Here is a 24,939-nt window from a genome sequence, read left to right on the forward strand (position 1 = left end):
ACTCAGATGGTGGGCTACGAGTCACCTTTTCACTCCGACTTTGATATGTGACAACTTCTTTTTTATTTCGGGCACTGTGCGACTTTGTGAACTTGAGCTTTCGAGTTTCTCCGACACGCTATGTCACTTGATCAACTTCCTTTTATTGCTTATATAACTGTTTAAACCAACAAGTAGTACGTTTTTCTTTGCCTCCATTTGGTATTCACTGAAATTCTTCTATTTTTCCTTGTACTTTTGCCATTGCCTTTTCACAGAAGGCTGAGTTTAATGGCTATTTATATTGATTTGCATGTTCAAAGAGGCGTAATTCTGGGAGGGGTTGGGACGGGACAGCAGGCGCGTACATGAGCGTTACTTTTCACGCTGACCGGGATTTATGTAGCAGAAGAACGTGGAAGTTGGAGAATGCACAGATTTATGCATCTGGATTTTTCTGTGCATAAGCACATTTCGGCTTGTTGTGCTTACGTCATGATATAGTGCGAATTCTACGCACGGCGTTATGCATGACGCCCCAGGTCACTGATATCATGAACTTTCCTGCTATACATGCGCTCCTTCACCATACCCCATAACCAGAAATCACAGGGTGTCAAATAAGGGGAGTGTGAAGGCCATGGCAATGGTCCACCAAGACCTATCCATCGACCTGGAAAGGGGTGGTCGACATAAAAATAATCCATTAGTGTTAATATAATTTTGACTCACCCTTATAAAAATTAAAAATACATGATGAAGAAAAATTAAACAGAATTTTCAAGTAAGGTCAGAAAAAATATAGAAATAAAAACTAATATAAAAACTATAATAATCTTGCTGCCTATGCAACATCAACCTCTGGGACTCTTAAACAAGGGAAATAATAGAGTAATTTGGCATGTTTGTATCTATTTCCCCCAATATGTTCCATTTGACAAAAATACTGTATATTGTGGTTATAGGCTGTGGTCTGCCAACTTCATCTAAATCCTAACATGTAAATTTCACTTTCTGTTCATTTAAACATTCTCTGGTGATTTACTTCTTATAAATCAACTGTATGTTTTTTCAGCTTTATCCACAAACAAGTTAATGAACTAGTTTTGTTCTCTGCCTAAACTTGTGATACTCTCTCTTGAGTATCATCATCCATATTAATTAGCAGAAACCAGAATTCATATTTGGCCATGACCAGAAATTTAGAAGAATGCTGTGTATCTTATTAAGGAGGGGAGAACCCAAATAATTATTTGGAACTTCAGTGCCAGAGTTGAAACAAGGATAAGCAGCATGCAGCTGTCAGCTTCAGATATTACTTAATTAATTAACTGGTCAGTCAATAATATATTAAGAGATGACAAAAACATAAACAAAACAAAAACCTGTTTTTAAGTAAATTGTAGTAAAATGCTGGCATTTGCTTTCACCGCAAAGTCAAAAGAACACATTCATAAACAATGATGAGCAAGATAGAATTTTGTTTTGCATAGACTTAAACAAAAAAAAAAAACTTTAAAATTCAGTTAGCATAAGATTTCACAATCATGAGGTGTAAAACTCAGCAGAAAGAGGTTTTTTTGGGAGGGGTAAACATTTTTTAGGGCAGAAAGGAAGGAATATTGCTTCCTAAGGCCTTGTTGACTGTGCAATGCAGGTAACTCTGCAGCACACCAGTATTTTTTTTTTTATGGCTGTCATTCACATTACTGCAAAGGAGTATAGTTTGGATGTTGTTTTGGACATTTGATATGCTGCATATTTTCCACATACATTCTCATCCACCATGGTTCATTCATTACTGAGTTTTCTGTACAGGACAACACACTACATGGGAGGTCCACCTCTTGCTGCCAACAAGCAAATACCCTTTCCTGTTATTTGATTCTGGCAAATAAGGTTGAGGTTATTTAAAGAATTTAAAGAATTATGGAGGAATGCGTTAAGTACCATTTCTATCTCTTACACATTATTAGGATTGCAATTGTCATCCTAATTGGCAAAGCAGGCATAGTACTTCCAGAACAACCATGACACACATCACATCAACAAAATGTGTACATGAGACAAGAAATACTGTTTATTTTCACCAGAGAACTTTATTTAAAAAGTAGATGACATGTAAAAGGGCATGCAGAATTAACACATGGAAGCTCTTCCAGTTAGAAACAAAAAATTCTTTCATTCCTGTATTATAGGTTTTGTAACGTTTCACTAGGAATTACATTTCACTCAAATCGTTTGTTCATTACTTTTCATAAGCGAGTTTGTACATTCTGAATGGCAATGATGTCATGGTCTTGTACCATACTCACTACACATACTGATGATGTAAACAAAGTAAGACACCTTGAACACCTACACACCCAACAGGAATAGGATAAAAAGAGTATGCAGAAGCCATAAACATAAAATATTGCACAAAAACAATTGACATTGTGCAATACAACTTGCACAACCAAAATCCTAACACCAAAAAAGCTTTCATTTATAATGATAAACCCTAATTACTTAACAAATGACAGAGTTCATGCAGTTTCTCTGCTAAATAAAACTGTGGTAGATACAAAAATTTGTTCAAAACCTAAAAATGACACAGTCTATTTGCTCAAAACATGGACAGAACCAAATTCTGAACCAAATTACAAACATGTCAGGCAAAAATAGTGGTCTCCCAAATACAAAAACAACTGTGTTTGTAAAGTATTATGGCAATTCTAAACAATAGTTGTTTTTGCTAGGAATAATAGTTTTAGACAAAATGGCATTCATGATATCACATGCACCAGTAAAAATGGATTTAGTACAAAGACAAAAATAACTCTGTAAAAGGTACCCCAAAGTGAAACAAAACAGGAGGTAGTTGAAGTGACTGCAAATCCTGACAACCCACATGTGCATTTTATTGCTTTATGCTGTTAAATTTTATTTGTACTACACCTGTTCGATGTGAAATACAAGTTATTTTTTGTATAACACTCTTCAATGAGTGCAGGCGCAGAGCACTGTGAACAATTCTCTGTTAAAATACAAGTATAGATTATACTAATTACTAAATACAGAACTGGTTAAAACATACAAAGAACAAGGTAGATACTGATTAAATGTAAATGGAAGCTAACAATATCTGCCCATTAATTAATTAATGAACTATAGCCATTTGACAATGGAGGAAATTAAAATTGTAAAAAGAAAGTAAAAAATAAAGTCACAGTGCTATAGGCCTCAGCCAAATGGCAGCCTACCCGCTCCTGGGTTTTCTATAGTGGAGTCCATGCAGGCCATCCAATCTGATGAGAGAATCTTTCCATCCAATGATTCCAATGCCCCTTTATCCAAGGTGATGAGAGCACACGGGCAGTAGAGCTGTGGCACTAAAAGCCACATCCAGATACTGAGAAAAAAACCAGAATAGAGCAGGGTTAGTAATGTTTTAAAAATATTGTGACACTTATATTTTTGTACAAATGACTAAAAAACAGAGATGCAGTATACACAACTAATCAGCAACTCTAGTCAGGGTATGCTAGACTAAATTAGTGAGTTTTCATCCTGGATTTAAAAGCTGAGACTGAAGGGACATCTGTTAGGAAAAGTAGGATTTTAAATTCAGCCTTAACCTTAACTGGGTGCCAGTGCAAGGACCTGAGAACTGGAGTTATATGGTCATATTTTATGGTTTGTGTAATAATTCTTGCAGCCGAATTTTTATTTTAACTAAAAGTTGCATAAAGAACAATTTGAACAGGCAAAGAATACTGCATTGCAGTAGTCAATCCTACTAAAAATAAATGCTTGAATTAATTTCTGAGTATCCAACATTTTTAAGATGGAAAACATATGTTTTGGAAATAAATCCTATGGTAATATTTAAGGAAGCTTTATTTAACTTGAAAATGACATCCCTTTGAACTAGAATTCTCTGGTTTATTATTAGTCTTAAGAATTGAATCAGAATAGGTTGTACCTGGAATGACATACATACAGTATAACAGTAGTTTCTCCATATAAAATTTTCTTGAAATGTTTAATACTAGTAAATCCATACATTTAAGTCACCTGATAGCACAGGGAAGAGGAATTTCTTTCTGATACAATTTTATAAATCCACACCAAATCTTACTAAACAGGATTTGCAGGTCACATACAGCCTTGCATACAACATTATAAATGCATTATTATGTTGTCAACTTGATGACCTTGTGATTTAGCATAATGAGTGATTCAAGAATTAAAAAATAGCAGTATAACAAAAACAGTGTAACATTTTCATCAGGAAATTGACATTAATCAAAACCAGTAAAGAAATTAAACAGAAACTCATAGTTGTGAGAGTACATTTTATAATGTGAAAAATTAAAGAATTTTGGTATTTTCTCCCTAGCTTCTAGACATTTTCTAAAGTTCCTGACATTCAAACCCCAAAATCTACTTTGCTTTAATAAATACACCACCCATTCAATTGTACTTTTTAAGTAAGGTTCATGTAGAGGACACTCAAGAATCAATCAATAAATCTCACAATTAAGTCTGGCAATTTAAATCTTTTGCCTCAGTCCATGCTTTAATAAAAATGGCTCACATCTTTTGCTCACCTTTATTTTAAGTCTTATACTGAATCTCAGATTTGTTAACCTGGATAAATGAGTACTTTAAAGAATTCTTGGCTTGTTTGCCCTTCTTTCAGCACCTGTGGTTTTACTGCTAGGGTTATTGTCTTTCTGGTTTACCAAGAAAACATTCCCCAGCTCAATTAAATCTAGTCCTTTTTATCTGTTTCTTGTCTGCTATGGTTACATTTATTACAGCTCTGCTGACTCAAAAAGCAAAAACATATTTTTGCTTAAAGCCTATAAATCAGTAAGTATTGAGTGACAGAAGTTATTCAGCCTTTGGATGAAATCGAAACACCATCAAAGAAGAAATTGGTATAAAATAGAAAGTTAAAGTAACCAAGATGTCTAAACAGAAGCCCATCCTTCAGCTCCCCAGGTAATGTATGAATCACCCTTAAGGTCCTCAAGGCTTTGTAGACTTTTTCCACAAAATGTAAGAAAAGATGTTTCTTTCATAACATAAATTGACTAATGCTCAATCCCAATTTCTCAATTTTTAATGTAAAACAAAACAAAGGACATTTTCTTCTTAAACCATTGCTCCAGCAAATAAAAAGTAAAGAAAAATAAAAGGCAGATAAATTTTGATTTACAAATGTAAAGATTAAGCAGGGATGTTCAGCACAAACCTTCCTACTAAAAAAAGTTAATTGCATCTGAGGAACACAATAGCAACCCACTTACCAGCACACTATGTAAATTACATGTACTATAAGAGATCGGCTGTAACCCATTAACATACCAGCTACACTTCCTCTTCCGTAGAATATTTTTATCCATTTCAGCAATTGCGAATTTCATTGATCTTTCAATGAGTTTACAGTCCATAACCGGCACAGCCAGCTACAAATTAGAGAATTTCATCCTTTGCGGAAGTTATGTTTATGCTCACTTGAATTTGAAAGAAAAGTCAAAGTAATCATTTCAGTTACATGAATTATCACATGCAGTATTACAACTTCATTTTCTTTCTTTAATTTACAAAATGATCTAAAGTTTCATTTTCCCATTAAAAACATTACAGCTTAACCATTGTTTATCTGTTATGTAAAGCTGAATATGGGTGTCTGTGTGTTTGCCCAGTATCAAAATCCACACTGTTGAACCCACCGTTTTCTACCAAATTTTACACAGATTCATAGGCTAGGCAGGTTTCATTACAATGTTATTCCTTCTATTGGGCAACTTTGTTACCTCTCCTGTACTTTATTAGGGAAGAGCCTCTAGGGGGCATTTCTGGGACCTGGGACAGGTTAACAAAGCTGCTCCCAACAGTGGGTTCGTTTTGGGGCTAAAATATTTAAGTTTGGGGAATTTGTTTAGTGGCTGTACCTACACCTCATTTTGTCCTCCAGATACCCAGGCTGGTTTAAAATAAGACACCAGTTTTGTTATTCAGGCATTTGCTAAAGTGAAAAAGTTGTCAAATTAACCAGTTATTTTTCAATGCACAGGAATTAATTTTAAAAGGTTTTATACTGAGGATTTAATTAAAACTTACATTTTCTTTAGAAGCTATCAGATCTTCTTCATCAGCACTATGGCACAGTGCCTCACAACTACAGGAGATAGGTCCACGTCTTGTCCATGTGGAATCTGCACATTCTCTCTATTTGAATTTTTCCATTTCTTTTTCATGTTTCTTCTCAGATGTTCAGATTAGATTAGCTGGTGTGTGTGTGTGTGTGTAAATTCATCTGGTGTGATCATGGATGTGTTCAATCCTTGAGCTGTGCAGCAGAGACTCAAATAAAAGCACAAATTTAGCAGTGATAGTATAAAACATAACGACAATACTTTAATTTCAAATGTTTGCTTTTACTTCTGTGTGTGCTGAATTTGATAAAGACAGGAAAACGTTCAGGATAGTTGGATTCAATAATCACCCCAGCCAAGAAGAGCATCATTGCCCCCATTGCAAAATATGTTTCTGTCGATGGCACTATAGAGCCAGCACTGACTCATTTATACCATATGAGCATACTAACCATAGTTCACCAATTAGTTAATGGGCAGAGTCTACCTTATCCTTTTTGCTTTAACAAATCTCTATATGTGTACTAGTTATGTATTTAGTAATTAGCATAATCTATACTTGTATTTTGACTTAGAATTGTTCACAGCGGCATGCTTATGGTCACAGAGTAGCAGGATTTGAACTAACAACCTCAGGTTTTGAAGTCCACATCCTTAACCACTGCATCACACTGCCTGCCACAACCTTTACATTGTGCAAATTAATTTATTAAAACACAGAATACCAGTACACATAAGTGTACAAAATAATTGAAGATCTTGGAAAATTAATGTACATGACTGACAGTCTGTCCTTCTATTGTGTCAAACTGCCACAATTCAAGAAAAACTCATATGACCATGTTGTGAAAAAAGTGACATCTGTCGCACTCAGTGATGCACATGAAAATTGGACTGTTCCATAATATACAAGAAAATCTTGTTAATTGTGTGGAGGATTGCCGGCTTTCCAGTCCGGCCCTCACCCCCAGGCCGCTAGGAGGAGCCCTCCGGACAGCATATTGGTGCCCCGAGTTCCAGCAGGGCCTCATGGACTTTGTAGTTTTTATACACAGCCCTGCTGGATACCTTGGGGGCCGCCAGGAGTCGCTGCGAAGGGCCTCATGGACTCTTTTCTGCCCTATAACCCGGGAGTGCATCCCAGTCACGTGACTGGAAGAAGCGATGTGCTCCTGGGATGAAGAAAAGGACTTTGCCCTGACCCGGAAGGAAAACAGACTTGTGGGTTTGGCTTAGAGCCACTTCCGGGTCAGGGGCTTTAAAAGGACTCTGGGTGAGCCCAGACATTTGAGCTGAGCTGGGAGGTAGGGTGGCGACGTGTCTGGGAGTGGAGGATTGTTTATTAGAGAATTGTTTATTGAATATATGAGTGTGGTGTGTGGAGTGCTTTGTGCACTGTACAATAATAAAAATAATAGTTATTGTACTTTCACCTGGTCTCAAGAGTGGTACCTGAGGGTTCGAGAGGTGGACAACACGAGCATCTACTGCTACACTGGCGTAGTCGGCAGGATTCTCTGGCCGTCTGGAGGCAGAGGATCTGCATTAATAATTAAATTCGTTGTGGCAGAGAACCCTAAGAAGGTCCATCTAGTGACCGCGGAGGTGAAAACTCCACCCGCGACCAAGAGCGCTGCAGCGGGAAGCCAATATCTTCAGCAGGCAAGAATGGGGAAAAAGTCTGGCAAGAAGAAGGCCAGCATCAACTGGGTGAAGACCGCAACCGATGCCAAGCTGTACTGGCTTTACCTAACTGGGTGTGAGGGGGACCGGCAGTCGATAAAAGCTGAGCAAGTCCGAAGGGCGCAATTGCAAGTAGGCTGCCAGCAATCGGCTACGTCAACAGCCCTGAAGGAGTCGGGGACACAGCGGGAGAATCCGGAGGTATGTGCCGGGGCAACGCCCGATGGGCAAGGGATAGTTTGTTCCTATTTTGCAGAGGCCTGCCTTCGGAAAACAACCGCTGATACGGATACCTGCCTCGTACCGTGGCAAGATGGCCGCGATACCCAGAAGGCAAGTCGGACGGAAGCGGCCAGCCCATTCGTGGGATCTATCCACGTGACCTTGCGCGACGACAACCAGGAAGGTCAGTTGGGAGCCGTCGGTGAGGTCAGTAATTCCCCAACGCGTCTGCGCTCCCTGAAGGGGAAGGGGGCGGCGAGCGAAGCAGCGCCATCTTTAAATAAAAAGAAAGAGGGGCGGGAAGTGACTGTAGCGTCTGACATTAATAGTAAAAAGGCAGACCTCAGTCGGCTTGTTGCAGCCACCCGTCCCTCAGAAGACTCCAAATCCCAGGAGCCCTTGCGCTCATCAGCAGAGCACGTGCCAGGAGTGGACGTGCTCATTGGTTCCTGGTCGGCAGATGACCAATACAAGGAAGTGGCCTTACTGCCAGCCGAAACAAATAACTTTACAAACTTGCAGGAGCTCGAGAAATGTCTCGCGCCCCTTTACGCTTTCTTCCAGGGACTACAGGAGGTGAAGGAGCGTGTCGAAGAGCTGGGAGCTGCAGCCGAAACGCCGTTGAGGGGATTGCACGAATACCTTCGGCGGTTAGGCCGTGAAGCCCCGGCCTCGATTGATTCGGCGGTGCAGGTGAGTAAAATCTGCGCCGTATATGATAAGGGGACGCAGTGTGAATCGGCACCGCGTTTAATAAGTTGCGGTTGCCAAAGCGCTGTGTCTCCGACAATCGAATGTGGTACGAATATGGAGTGGTTGGGCAGCGATCCGATAGAACCGGGGCGGCGATATCAGACGCCGCTCCGGGATAACGCGGACCGTAAAAGCCCGACCCGCGTGGAAAAGGGGTTGCCGTTGGTTAATGAAGGGGCGGGAGAAGTGCCGATCGTCCCGGGACAGCTGAATAGTGCTGTTACCCGGAGCGATACGGTACTAATGACGCCGCCTCCGAGTTTACACAGGACAACGGGCGTGCAAACAGCAAAGAGGCTCTCTCTCTTCCATAGAGAGCCTCATGTTGTGCACAAGCCCCAGAGAAAGCAGGAGATCCCCACACAGAGATGCGGGTCTCCTAACAATATAAAGAAAAGGGCAGAGAGCAGCAAAGCGGCTATAATTCCCTCCTTGGCGGAGGACAGGGCGGAGCTAACCCTGACGGAGTTTCCAAGGTGTTTTAGGTCCCAAGAAGAGAGGCGACCAGGAGGACGGCGGCGGTGTTACAACTGCCGTCAACCGGGCCATCTATGGCGAAGTTGTCCCCGGAGGACAGGGGAGCGGTGGGTTAACCGGTACACTATTCCCCCAAGATTCGCTGGGGGGTCTCGACATCGTCGCCAGGGTCCAGACGACGCGTCCTCTTGGAGGAGAACGTCCCTCGCGGGGACCAACGCTCCGCCCCAGTTGGCTTCGCTGAGAGGGGGGAACTGTGGAGGATTGCCGGCTTTCCAGTCCGGCCCTCACCCCCAGGCCGCTAGGAGGAGCCCTCCGGACAGCATATTGGTGCCCCGAGTTCCAGCAGGGCCTCATGGACTTTGTAGTTTTTATACACAGCCCTGCTGGATACCTTGGGGGCCGCCAGGAGTCGCTGCGAAGGGCCTCATGGACTCTTTTCTGCCCTATAACCCGGGAGTGCATCCCAGTCACGTGACTGGAAGAAGCGATGTGCTCCCGGGATGAAGAAAAGGACTTTGCCCTGACCCGGAAGGAAAACGGACTTGTGGGTTTGGCTTAGAGCCACTTCCGGGTCAGGGGCTTTAAAAGGACTCTGGGTGAGCCCAGACATTTGAGCTGAGCTGGGAGGTAGGGTGGCGACGTGTCTGGGAGTGGAGGATTGTTTTTTAGAGAATTGTTTATTGAATATATGAGTGTGGTGTGTGGAGTGCTTTGTGCACTGTACAATAATAAAAATAATAGTTATTGTACTTTCACCTGGTCTCAAGAGTGGTACCTGAGGGTTCGAGAGGTGGACACAAGCATCTACTGCTACAATTGTTTTTCTTCTTTATTGTTCTCATACACAGGAGCCAAAGTGTCTATTACACTTCCGTTTGACAAAATAAGGCAATACCTGATTATATAGAATATCAGAGTGATAACAAATATCTTTGGCTTAAACTGAACTTATTTACATAAGCTTTGGTTTATTTTCTTCACAGTCCAAAATAGCCATGTATTGTCTGTATTATCCTCATATTAGTGTTCATACTAATGTCTAACTGAACAAAGATCTTTTCTATTATAAAATAATTATACACATTAACACAAACTTAAAAATATTTTAGAACTTCACATATTAGCTAGATGTTCTTGCACCACTCCTTTAGCTTATAAAATTTATACATTTAAACTTAAACATTTTTAACCTTTTAAATGTACAGTTGTTTTTTTTTGTCAATGAGAGATCAAATATAAAAATTCACACAAATGTTTCATGTCTGATTTGTCCATCCATTTTCTTACCCTGCTTAGTGTGGTACAAGGTTGCAGGGAACTGAATCCTATTATCTTAATGCTGAATAAGGGACTCTCAATGGGATGCCAGCCCATTGCAGACACTTTTACATATTGTATATTTAAATTTATTTGAGCAATTAGATGTGCTAAAGTTCCCTGCAATCTGACACATGAAGTGGCTTGACATGATTTGACCCTTTTAAAGCCACAAGCTATTAGATCCATCACCTTCTGTGCTGCACATGGAGGTGTTTGTCAACTAATTGGACTACTATGGGCACTTTCAGCGAACCTGCAATTTAAATTTGGAGTTAAAGTTTATTCTGTGCCAAAAAATAAATCATTTGCGGGAGGAGAAAGATTCAGTATATACCATTTGAGGTCAACTGCTGCAGACACCACACAAATCATTAACCTCTTTGTTAAATGGCAAAATAAACTATATGCACAATGTAATATCAGTTCATAAAGATGTATGCTGGTGACCTCAATGATATTCAATTTGTTCCAAAGGATATTTAAATAAGCATCGCCCCTCATTGCTGCAACAGTAAAGGCAAAAAATAAAGCAGGATAAGCAACTACAGAATCGGACTAATGAGATGCTACAGAATCTTTAAACAGAGGAAAAACAAAAGCACAAGGACATTACTGTCATAATAATAAAAAACTATATCCACAACAGCAACACATTTGAAACTATCACAAAATACCTAATGGTGAAAAAAAACACATTTGGACGTGGGTGTCAATAGGCTTTGAGAGGTAGGAACCAAGTTACCAAAACTATTCTATAACATTTCAATTATTTACTGTTCTGATGCTGATCTTTCTGACCATAAAAAAGATCACTACAATAGCATTTAATGAGAAGAATTCATAACTGCAGAAGTACAGTATTTGAGGGTTCCTCTAAAGTGCCTCTTTTTTCTTGCATGATTTGCCTCAAAAACTAATCATCCCATTGTCTCATAACAGGCTTAAGTTTCGAGTTTGATATTTTTTAGTTTTGCATTTTGTTGGTGTCCTTGCCACTACAGGTGGCATGAGGCAGTACTAGTAGCCGATTCAGGTTGCACAAGTAGTTCAGCTCCTTCAGGGTGGCATATAGATATGTGCCGTTGGAAAAAATGTTTGCTGTATCTCCTAACACAATCTAAAGAGAATAGAGGAGATAGAAGTAGACCGGTCATTACACAAGGAGAGATGGAAAGGGCCGTAGGAGGGCATCAACCCAGCAGCTGGACCAGTATCTGCTCCTTTGTATGAGGAGAACTGGAGGAGCACTGCCAGTGCCTTACAAAAGTGACCTTTAGCTGGCTGCTGGTGTGTATGATTGACCAAAAATAGTCAGTAAGCAGACTCCATGAGGTTTGCATAAAGGCCCAACATCTTCAAGCAGGACCTGTGAACACAGCCCATCACCGTGCAGTTCGATTGGAAATTGCCAGAGAACCACAATTAGCAGCACCACCATTAATGTCCCGTTCCCTTTAGACATGAAAGCAAGTTCACACCGAGAGCATGTGGCAGACGTTAAAGAGTCTGGAGACGACGTGGTGAACATCATACAGTCTGCAACATCATTGAGTATGACCGGTTTGGCAGTAGTTCAGTGATGGTCCGGGGAGGTGTATCCTTGGAGGGTCGCACAGACATCCACGTATTAGGCAACGGTCTTCCACTAGGTAAACGGGATGGTGCAGGTCAGCTTCTTGCTCCCTCTTCGCTTTTGGAAGCCTCTTGAATCAGACACCGTCAGTACTGTGTCACAGGTGGCTGGGTGCGGTCAGCAATCAGCCGCCTATTTAAGGAGCCGCCTCCCTGCAATCAAGGCGGGAGACGGGTGAGGAGGAAGACGAGGTCAGTGCAGAGGAGGCGAGGAGAGGCCTGACGTGAGAGAGAAGAGAGAGGGAGAAAGAGAAGAGGCTAGTGAGAGCCTGGACATTGGGAGACTGTGGGGTATGGTGGCGGTGCACTTAATGACAGTAAATAATAATTGTGCATAATAAATGTGGTGATGAGTGGAAACGTGTCCTCCTGTGTGTGTCCGGGCCGCTATATTTCACAACTGTAAAAGAGAAGAGTGTGGGAGATGAAGTCAACACACCAAGCAAGGGGATGGTGAAAAGTACAAGTGCTTTTATTATAAAATAAAAAAACCACAAAACCAGTGTCCCAAAGTGCAGTGCTCAAAACTGTCAATATATCTATAAAATGAAGTGAAAGTGGAGGTTAAAAAACAATTAATAGAAAAATCAGTTAAAAACAAGGTGAAAACAAAGCAGTGCTGGAAACTCATTTAAAATCCCACAAGCTCTGGTGCCTTCCTTTAAAGCCGACACCTCTCCGACTTATCCTATTCGGACCTTGCAGCCCGGAGAGATGTCAACCAGCAGGTGCAGACTCCCATCTCATCTGGCCCGTGTTCCCCGCCACCAATCCCACAGTGTCCGCGGGTGCTCCACCCAGCGCGGGCACTCTCAACTCTCACCGTTACTATCTCAAAGGCTCCTCCCAGCGAGAGCACCTCCAGAACATAATGGTTGCTCAACATGAGTAAACCACGACCCCCTCCTCAGCAATGGTCACTTACTCCTCTTTGGGGCTCTACTCCCGTCTACCTACTTCCACTCTCTTTCTTCTTCTTCTTCTTCTTCTTACCGCTCTGTTCATAACCCCCTTTCTTAACGTGCACTCCCCTTTCATATGCTGGGGAGCTGTTGCAGGTGCTACTGCCTGATTGCCGCCCCGGGCTGATAATAAGACTATCAGACAGCCCACATGTGCCGTAAAGGCAACGCATGGATGGCTGACCACCTCGCACCAACCAGGAGACAGGGCGTCTTCATGGTAGACCGCTCGCACCTGCCCCCACTTCCCAGCGGGAGCGCATTCATTACTTATTTATTAATACAGCCAGTTTTTCTGAGCTGCGGACCCGTTATACACAGTACCAGGATGAAATGATCCCTTAATTTTTGTTTAAGCAATATGTATAAGACTGAGTTTTCTGAACCAGCATTGAGCTTTCAGCTTGATGGATTTTTGTAACTATGATGTTTCTATTGTTAGACTGATTGTATCTTTAACAGAACTGTATTTTACTATTTGTGTTTGTTTCTAGCTTTAACAGAAACAACAAACATATTTAATAAGCTTGTAGAAGTGAAAAGGAGCATAGATCATTTTTAGATTAAAATATTAAAATAACTGCAAATGAAAGAAATATAGTTACTGAGCATCTGTCCTGGGCAGGGTGCCAACCCACCGCAGGACACACACAAACACACCCACACACCAAGCACACACCAGGGCCAATTTAGAATCGCCAATCCACCTAACCTGCATATCTTTGGACTGTGGGAGGAAACCGGAGCGCCCGGAGGAAACCCACGCAGACACGGGGAGAACATACAAACTCCACGCAGGGAGGACCCGGGAAGCGAACCCAGGTCCCCAGATCTCCCAACTGCGAGGCAGCAGCGCTACCCACTGCGCCACCATGCCGCCCCGCAGAAAGAAGTTGAACTTTGAATTCTTATACATATGAGACACTTTCAAAATACTGTGACTGACTGTATAAAATTAAAATTTACTTTTCTGATGACAGGTTGTAGAGACACAAACTTGGAACTTAAAAACATTAGAAGCTTCACATAAACAAGCATACCATATAAAAGAATGTGTGCTTTAGCCCATACACATACAACATGTCCTGAACTAATTTTCCCAACTTTCTAGATAATACTAAAAATCGATTAATTACACAGTGATGTAATGGGCTCAGTACAATGCAAAGGGGGTTTTATTATACAGCACTGAATTATTTAATGCTCTTATATAATCATTCATAAAATATCATAGCATTAAAGAACTTGAAAGAACGCAAGTTCAAATACACAGTAAATGGATGCATATATGGTGGAATACTTGATCACTGATCTGGCCACGACCCTGTGGTGATCATTACTTTTTGTTACTGAAGATTTTTTTGTAAATTTATAGAGTCCCCTAACATGTCCTACAAAGTTGGAACAATTAAAAAAGATTGCATTGAACACATCCAATATTTTATTCCAATGTATTCAGACACAAATTGCTTATAATACTCAAAGAATTCTATAGTTAACCATCCAAGCAGTCTGGTGGGATTTGATTATTCATATGTATCTTAATGGCCTTGTAATTCCACAAGCTAAAAGAATTCAAAGGGTCTATTGGTCTTTTTCAGTTCTTTTTTGGCCAGTTGTATAGCTTCAGGCATAGACAGCATAGCACTAACTTGTAGCATCTGATGCCTGAAGCATAATTCTCAGTAAAACAACCTTTGCCTGGAAGATAAAAAATACGTTATTGCAATAAAAACAAGAGCACAATACTTGTGGAAGGTTTGCCTTATATGTTGGGGATGTTCTACCCATGTGAATTCATTTGGTTGCAACTGAAGTTAGAAGTCTAGTAAGCAAAACAAAAAGAAAGTAAATGTTCAAAAGGTACCAAACAAGGAAAGAAATGCAGTCAGTAGAACCAGACAATATTACATTATAATGCATGACAGCAAATAGTTGGTTACACTGACTTGGCAATCTGGAACAAAACAGAAAAAAACAAAGGGGCATAATAAACACAATAAATTATAAAAATGTACATAAAATAAAATCAGCACATTTCCTTCCAACAGAGCCATTTACTGATTTGACTTTCTTAACAGAATTGATTTGAAAGCACAGTCCAATACAAACAAAAGATGTTTGCTTTCTTGTTAAAATGTGTGAGGTACGTAGTCATAAACTGTACATGTGAAGCACAAAAACATTCTTTTGCCAAGGTCATCCACTTCCCTCACTAGTAGAATGTTTTCACTGAAAAATATTCTAAAGTTGCTATATAAACAGGAGCATAATTGAAGCTGGCAGATTGCTGAGATTCTGGGACAGACTCGTTTGTAATTCAACAGAGTGTACTTGCTGTCTGGGTAGAAGTCTTTTGTTAACTGTATCTGTTACTTGGTCTTTTATTACTTAATATTAAGGCAAAAGCTGCGCTAGACTGAACTGATTTTGTTTATTGCATCTGACCTGTACTAAAGCTAGGGATAAACAAAGGTTTATTCTTAGTTGGCTGTGCAGTTTTCTTACATAAGATTCCTCTTTTTCACTATGATTATTGCTTTTTTTCCCTAACATATTCAAATTCCAAAATATAAATACAGGTAAAATTCCGACAACGAATTCCCAGGGACCTAAAAAATATTTTGTTGTAATGAAAATTTTGTTGTAATGAGATTCTGTATTTGTTACTATAATGCTTTCTTTAACTTGTATCCAGGAGTTTGCAATTATTTCAATAGCTTCTTTTGCGTTAATTTTAATCTCCACCTGCCTACAAGTTATACTGACAAGAATTTTTCTCAGCATTTCGTTGCGATAATACACTTTCAGGGTGTGAATGATGCCTAAATCCAATGGCTGAAGCACTGCTGTGCATTTGGGTGGGAGGAATTCAATGCGAACATTATCTAAATGTGGAAGCATGTTGTGGGCAGCACAGTTATCAATCAGGAGTCGAATCATCCTTTTCTTCTTCATATTGTGAGGTTTCTGAACTCTTTTGAGACCCCCCCACTCCCCACCCAACAGGAACGACACACTGAAATGCATCCCGAAGCGCGACTGCAGCGTCTGTGGAAGATTGTTTGTCCATTGCCAGGGCAGGGCAAAAACCGTCTCATAGCGCTGCAGTGAAGCGACAGAGAAGCAAATCATAAAAGATTGTGGTTGCGCTGTAAGTCCCTGTCTTGCACCCCAAAACACGAGGCTGAGTCTCAGTACTTTAGCAAAACCAGCTTTATTCAGCTTGAAACAGGAACGACACACTTATTTATTGTAGGGTGATCTGCCACTCTGCTATACACAGACACAGCAGTCAGGCAGGGTCGTGGCCAGATCAGTGATCAAGTAATCCTGTTACCTGCATTTACGATGTTCCTTGCATATCACCCATCGATATCTTTTCTGTTTGCTTTGGTGGAGAGACGCAGCATAGCTTTGAGCCGGCTGTTGCCCCGGCAACAGATAAACAGTCTTCCATAGACGTGGAGATCAGACTTCGGGATGCTCTTTGGTGTGCTGTCTAGTTGTGGGAGGTCCCAAGAGAGTTTACAAACCTCACATTTTCTTGAATGAGTGCCGCATTAATAGGAATGATTCTTGAATGAGCATCACTGAACCACATAAAAACTGCTTTTTCGATGTCTTCAAATGCAGCAGTTCACATACGTTTGCAACCCAAGATTTTTCTTCTTTTGTTGCTCGGTCTTTCAAGAAAGTTGACAGTGTAGATGTCGAAATTCCAAAATTTACTGGCAACGTCTTTTTTCTTTTTGCCGCAATCGAGAGCTGCAAAAATGTACTTTTTTTTCTAATATGAACTGTTATTGTTTTTTCGTGTCTGCTGTTTCTATAGGATGGTGACAATGAGCTAAATTCCAATGGATGTTTTTCAAATGTTGGTGAGCAATAAGCAAAAGGTATCACTGAAAACCGCAAGAAACAAAAAAGGCAAAAAAAAAAAAAAAACAGTACGAGGAAAGTTTAAAGAAGGAAAGAAAAAACTACAATGTTTCTGTTTGGGGATTGTTGTGCACAACTGAGCTGCGGCCACAGAACTAACTGCTCTGTGGATGATTCATTCAGGTATTTCAAGGTCTTTTGGGCACTTCGTTGTAATGAAAGTATCTGCTGAATGGACTTCGTAGTAACAAGATTTCTATAGACTCGTGTCATATGGGGAAGCTGTCAGGACCATAAACATACTTCGTTGTAATGAAAATTTAGTTGTAAAGATATTTGTTGTAACAGAATTTTACCTGTATATCCTTTTATTTAAATATTAACTTACGTAAAATCCACACAAATTCTGTTTCACATCAGTTATGGTTTTGTGACGATTAGAACTGCTAATCCAGCACTATTGGTGGGAAGTAACCATGGATGGGAAGCCAATCCGTCACAGGATGCATTCATGCAAAAAAACATTCTCAAAATTTCAGGGTCCAGTGAACCTAATATACACATCTTTGAACTATGCAAGGAAAGCCTGAACACCCAGACGTTCAATAAGGCCAATTGACGCCATTCCAGTCAAACAATTATAAAACTGAGAGGCTCCCAGGAGGTGGCATCGCATTTTGGAAAGATCAGCCTGTCAGACTAAGCTCCTACCTAACCTGGCCGCTATACAGAGTGACTATAGTTTTGTGTCAAGGGCACTTCAGCTTTTTTATTCTTGTTTTCACCATCATGTGCCTGTTTAATTTGAATTGCTGGCACCAATATTAAAAGGGGCAACATTTCTTTTTTGGACTTGTGTGTTCAAAGGTCGTCAAAGGCTATTTAGAGGAAAAAACAAGATTGAGATTCTTAAACATTACCAAATGATTGAGAAACAAAACTTTATTCCACAGCATAATCATCAACATACTGTAAATAAAAAGTTCTTTTAGACGTTCTGTGTGGGTCAACTTGAGCTCTCCCTTCAACTCAATTGCAGTAAAATATTTTACTGAGTTCAGTTCATAGAACCATACTAAACCTTTGTCAAATACAGTGTTCCTGGAGCAGCACACTTACCTAAATCTCACCTGACTATAGTTTAAACAACTTAGTATTGTACTTGGAGTAACTTTGGATGTAATTTGAAGGCCCACTAATATAGTGGAAAAATATCAACACTAAAAACTTAATCTCTGTGTCTGTTGCTTGCAAAATTATAGTAATATTTAACTAAAATTGCCTAAGAATCATGTAACATTTGCAACCATTAAAGCATATTAATGCATGTTTATTAACAGAAGTGTCATTTAATAATAATTAAGTTTAATGTCAAACATTTTAGAAGTTGCACATGTAAGCAGGAGACTGTGGTGGAGTAATGGACACTGCTGATGTGGATTGGAATAGTTCATTTAATCTCAAAAACGCAGTAGAGGGTACTAGAAACACAGTTTGCATCACTTTGCAATGAAATATGCCAACAAGGTCTTCCATACTTTGAAAATAAGATAGTGGAACTTACTAAAAGAAAATTTAATTTGAAAAGCTATCTCCTCAGAGCACAGAAGGAGACTGAGAGAGAGAGGTATTTGTTCATAAAGAAAGGAAAGTTCTGAAAAGTTAGTAAAAGTCACACTGTTAATGAAACATATTACCAAAAACAGAAAGTCTTAAAGGGTCACTGAAGAATATTTTTAGTTTCCTGCAGTTATTTCAGAAATTTAATCACTAATTCTTTAAAAATAAAACTGCCCATTAGATGTATATGAATTTGATATATTTTTTAACGATTTCGTGATAAAGATGTGTTCAATTTTTGTTCTGGAGCACCTCATTAAACAAAGGAATAGCAATAATAAAACAGAATTCTATTTCAAGCCTGCAACTTCAATTCATGTTTGTTTTTTATTCTCATGTTTTGTTACTACTTACCTTCATGCAAGATTTTTTAACTGAAATGCCAGTGATATATCAAAAACTAAAATTAATTGGTCAGGAAAATGTCCTTAAATATGATGGACCAAGTTATAACTGTATATTAAGGTGGCATCCATTTTAGTTGGCTAATAACAGTAATTGAAAAGCACTGATATGCAGACTTGTCTCAATATTTTCTGTTTAGTGAACAAAGAATGCTGATCCCACAGAACCAACCTAAGACGAAGTTCAGCTAAACTCTATGTTTGTTCTATATATTTTTTGAATATTTGTTTATTTGTATATTTGTTCACTGCATTTTATTTCTGATGTGAGGACAAATTACACAGCTTAGTATGCAGCTGCTGACCAACTTGTGAAATTCTTTGCAGTTAACCCATACTGTTTCCAGAGACAAGATGGTCCTGACAATAAGGCCACAAAGGTCAAATTCACATGGTTTTATAGATGATGCCATGTCAAGGACATGTTACATCGATGTGATGTGAGGTGTTGGCAACCACATTGGGGCATTATAAATGCATTCCTGCAAGTGTGGACAGATCAGGAGCTCTTCTTATATTTGTACAGAAATCAAATTTTGTCCTTTTGATATTGATTAAGATTGCTTCTTTGGAAAATGCCCTAAAATTAACCAACTGAAGTTCAAAAGGTAAAGAGATAACCACCACCCTAAACCCTAATTAGACATGTGTGAAAAAAAACAAGCCATAAGTGACTAATCAACATATTAAAAAGCTTAATAAGAAATTCAAGGAAATTAATATGTTATTAACAAGTAAGCTGTAAAGAATGAACAATCAGCACAGAAACAAATAATCCATCCATCCATCCATCCATCCATCCATTGTCTCCCGCTTATCCGAGGTCGGGTCGCGGGGGCAGCAGCTTGAGCAGAGATGCCCAGACTTCCCTCTCCCCGGCCACTTCTTCTAGCTCTTCTGGGAGAATCCCAAGGCGTTCCCAGGCCAGTCGAGAGACATAGTCCCTCCAGCGTGTCCTGGGTCTTCCCCGGGGCCTCCTCCCGGTTAGACGTGCCCGGAACACCTCACCAGGGAGGCGTCCAGGAGGCATCCTGATCAGATGCCCGAGCCACCTCATCTGACTCCTCTCGATGCGGAGGAGCAGCGGCTCTACTCTGAGCCCCTCCCGGATGACTGAGCTTCTCACCCTATCTTTAAGGGAAAGCCCAGACACCCTGCGGAGGAAACTCATTTCAGCCGCTTGTATTCGCGATCTCGTTCTTTCGGTCACTACCCATAGTTCATGACCATAGGTGAGGGTAGGAACATAGATCGACTGGTAAATTGAGAGCTTCGCCTTGCGGCTTAGCTCCTTTTTCACCACGACAGACCGATGCAGAGCCCGCATTACTGCGGATGCCGCACCGATCCGCCTGTCGATCTCACGCTCCATTCTTCCCTCACTCGTGAACAAGACCCCGAGATACTTGAACTCCTCCACTTGGGGCAGGATCTCGCTACCAACCCTGAGAGGGCACTCCACCCTTTTCCGGCTGAGGACCATGGTCTCGGATTTGGAGGTGCTGATTCTCATCCCAGCCGCTTCACACTCGGTTGCGAACCGATCCAGAGAGAGCTGAAGATCACGTCCTGATGAAGCAAACAGGACAACATCATCTGCAAAAAGCAGTGACCCAATCCTGAGCCCACCAAACCGGACCCCCTCAACGCCCTGGCTGCGCCTAGAAATTCTGTCCATAAAAGTTATGAACAGAATCGGTGACAAAGGGCAGCCCTGGCAGAGTCCAACTCTCACTGGAAACGGGTTCGACTTACTGCCGGCAATGCGGACCAAGCTCTGGCACCGATCGTACAGGGACCGAACAGCACTTATCAGGGGGTCCGGTACCCCATACTCCCGGAGTACCCCCCACAGGATTCCCTGAGGGACACGGTCGAATGCCTTTTTCAAGTCCACAAAACACATGTAGACTGGTTGGGCAAACTCCCATGCACCCTCCAGGACCCTGGTAAGGGTATAGAGCTGGTCCACTGTTCCGCGACCAGGACGAAAACCACACTGTTCCTCCTGAATCCGAGGCTCAACTATCCGACGGACCCTCCTCTCCAGGACCCCTGAATAGACTTTTCCAGGGAGGCTGAGGAGTGTGATCCCTCTGTAGTTGGAACACACCCTCCGATCCCCCTTCTTAAAGAGGGGGACCACCACCCCGGTCTGCCAATCCAGAGGCACTGTCCCTGATGTCCATGCGATGTTGCAGAGGCGTGTCAACCAAGACAGTCCTACAACATCCAGAGCCTTGAGGAACTCTGGGCGTATCTCATCCACCCCCGGGGCCCTGCCACCAAGGAGTTTTTTGACCACCTCGGTGACCTCAGTCCCAGAGATGGGGGAGCCCACCTCTGAGTCCCCAGGCTCTGCTTCCTCATTGGAAGGCATGTTAATGGGATTGAGGAGGTCTTCGAAGTACTCCCCCCACCGACCCACAATGTCCCGAGTCGAGGTCAGCAGCGCACCATCCCCACCATATACAGTGTTGACAATGCACTGCTTCCCCTTCCTGAGACGCCGGATGGTGGACCAGAATCTCCTCGAAGCCGTCCGAAAGTCGTTCTCCATGGCCTCCCCAAACTCCTCCCACGCCCGAGTTTTTGCCTCAGCAACCACCAAAGCTGCATTCCGCTTGGCCTGCCGGTACCTATCAGCTGCCTCCAGGGTCCCACAGGACAAAAGGGTCCTGTAGGACTCCTTCTTCAGCTTGACGGCATCCTTCACTGCCGGTGTCCACCAACGGGTTCGGGGATTGCCGCCACGACAGGCACCGACCACCTTACGGCCACAGCTCCGGTCAGCTGCCTCAACAATAGAGGCACGGAACATGGCCCATTCGGACTCAATGTCCCCCACCTCCCTCGGGATGTGGTCGAAGTTCTGCCGGAGGTGGGAGTTGAAGCTACTTCTGACAGGGGGCTCTGCCAGACGTTTCCAGCAGACCCTCACAACACGTTTGGGCCTACCACGCCTGACTGGCATCCTCCCCCACCATCGAAGCCAACTCACCACCAGGTGGTGATCAGTTGATAGCTCCGCCCCTCTCTTCACCCGACTGTCCAAGACATGTGGCCGCAAGTCCGACGACACAACCACAAAGTCGATTATCGAACTGAGGCCTAGGGTGTCCTGGTGCCAAGTGCACATATGAACACCCCTATGCTTGAACATGGTGTTCGTTATGGACAATCCGTGACGAGCACAGAAGTCCAATAACAAAACACCGCTCGGGTTCAGATCAGGGGGGCCATTCCTCCCAATCACGCCCTTCCAGGTCTCACTGTCATTGCCCACGTGAGCCTTGAAGTCTCCCAGCAGTATGAGGGAGTCCCCAGAAGGTATGCCCTCTAGCACCACCTCCAGGGACTCCAAAAAGGGTGGGTACTCCGAACTGCCGTTCGGCGCATACGCACAAACAACAGTTAGGACCTATCCCCCTACCCGAAGGCGGAGGGAGGCTACCCTCTCGTCCACCGGGGTAAACCCCAATGTACAGGCTCCAAGTCGGTGGGCAATAAGTATACCCACACCCGCTCGGCGCCTCTCACCGGGGGCAACTCCAGAGTGGTACAGAGTCCAGCCCCTCTCAAGGAGATTGGTTCCAGAGTCCAAGCTGTGCGTCGAGGTGAGTCCGACTATATCTAGCCGGAACCTCTCAACTTCGCGCACTAGCTCAGGCTCCTTCCCCTTCAGAGAGGTGACATTCCACGTCCCAAGAGCCAGCTTCTGTAGCCGAGGATCGGACCGCCAAGGTCCCCGCCTTCGGCCACCACCGAACTCACACTGCACCCGACCTCCTTGGCCCCTCCCATAGGTGGTGAGCCATTGGGAAGGGGGACCCACGTTGCCTCTTCGGGCTGTGCCCGGCCGAGCCCCATGGGTGCAGGCCTGGCCACCAGGCGCTCGCCATCGAGCCCCACCTCCAGGCCTGGCTCCAGAGTGGGGCCCCGGTGACCCGTGTCCGGGCAAGGGAAAACGCTGTCCAAAATTGTTTTTCATCATAGGAGGTTTGTTTAGCCGCTCTTTGTCTCATCCCTCACCTAGGACCAGTTTGCCTTGGGTGGCCCTACCAGGGGCATAAAGCCCCGGACAACAGAGCTCCTAGGATCATTGGGACACGCAAAACCCTCCACCACGATAAGGTGGCGGTTAAAGGAGGGGGAAACAAATAATAAGGGACTTAAATAAAAAGCACAAGAGGGAAAACTACAGTAAAATATGTTTTTGCTGACATGCTAAAGAATACAACAAAAATAGATCAAAAAAAGCTAGGAGAAAGATAGTGAGCACTGACCCAATAACCAAAATTATAGAAACAAGAAAGAAATGCCACTAAGTTATTATTATAAACACTCCAAATCAATCTTTAAAGCGACAGTCAAAACTAAAAAAAAAATTCTAAATGAAGGGTTGAAATAACCTAATAAATCAGAACTTTAAATGCGATGGGTAAGCCAGCCAGAGGAGGCACTAGTTATGTTAAATACTTTTATGATTTGCTGTTAGCCTGGGGTCGTGTAATCAGGCTGAAGACAGAAAACAACAAAGACAGAAAAAATAATCAGAAAAGTGACATGGGAAAAAAATGTCATGGAGGTAAACACAATACAGAATCAAGCTCAGAGGGTGCTAGCAGTTAAAGATAAAAAATATTACAATTAGTAATATAGATTCAAAACTAACTATTACAACTAATAGAAAAAAGTATCAGTACCAGATACTAACAATCTATACTGTGCAATGTTTCAAAGTAAACATAAGTAAGTTTACAACACATATGATGGACAAAGTGTACAGGATACTTTTCAACATGTGTTTATAAAATGCATTTCTGTCTCAATCAATATACAAAAAAAAAACCTAACACAATTCATATTTAACTTTTCAGACATTTCTCTGTAGAAAACATCTCTCCCTTCCAATCCCTTTCCACAACCTGAATAAGCTAAGCTTATATCAATATTATGGCATCCATCAGTCATGTTGTAGAATCATTGCAAGGTAAATGAACAGGTCAGATCAGCAAACAGGGATCATGTTCTTCCATTGTGTATGCTTGTTTTTTCTTAGGAGTCCACTGTTTCTCCACTCACATTCCAGAGATGCATAAATTAGGTTATTTAGCATGAGTGGGCCCTACAGTAGTCTGACACCCCATCCAAGGATGGTTCCTATCTTGCCTTAGTTGCTGCTGGGAATTCCTGTGACCCTGTTTTGGATTAAATGGCTTTGAAAAATTTATGTTTTACTATGTTGAATGCATTTATATTAGTATACAATTGACTATAATTCAAATACGAGTTATATTAATAGTACTTCTATCTAATCTGAAACAGAAACACTTTTTCTTCTACAAATAACACCCTTAAGCATTTGCAGCATCTGGATAGGTATCAGCAAAACTGGCACCTTGATTAAAATCCTCCAAGCAATCAAACTAAATGTAGCATTGCTAAAAACAGATTGCAATATAACTTTTCATTATTTCCTTTGAAATACATTCAGTGATTGTTAGATAATATACAGGATACCTGGTTTATTTGGCAAGTTAGTTGGTTGCACAATATTGTTTTTTTACTTTTTAGTTTAGTGGCAGCAAAAAGTTATGTAAAGTATTACAAATAGGTTAATTTGCTATTTTTAAAAGTTGGTTTAAGTGTTTTGTTTCAAAATAACGTGAAATTAGTCTATGGTTTAGCGTCCCATGCAGTGCCAGTGAGGGCAGTGCAAGTACTTTTAACACATTTTAATTTGGTTAATAACTTACATTCACTGTTCATAATTGCAAGTTGTGTTTTGATGTACATATTCCAAAAGTGTTTTAGAACAAACTTGCCCCTTTGCACTGTGCTGCAGCA

This window comes from Erpetoichthys calabaricus, chromosome 1 (assembly GCF_900747795.2).
Source record: "Erpetoichthys calabaricus chromosome 1, fErpCal1.3, whole genome shotgun sequence".
Taxonomy (NCBI): Eukaryota; Metazoa; Chordata; class Cladistia; order Polypteriformes; family Polypteridae; genus Erpetoichthys; species Erpetoichthys calabaricus.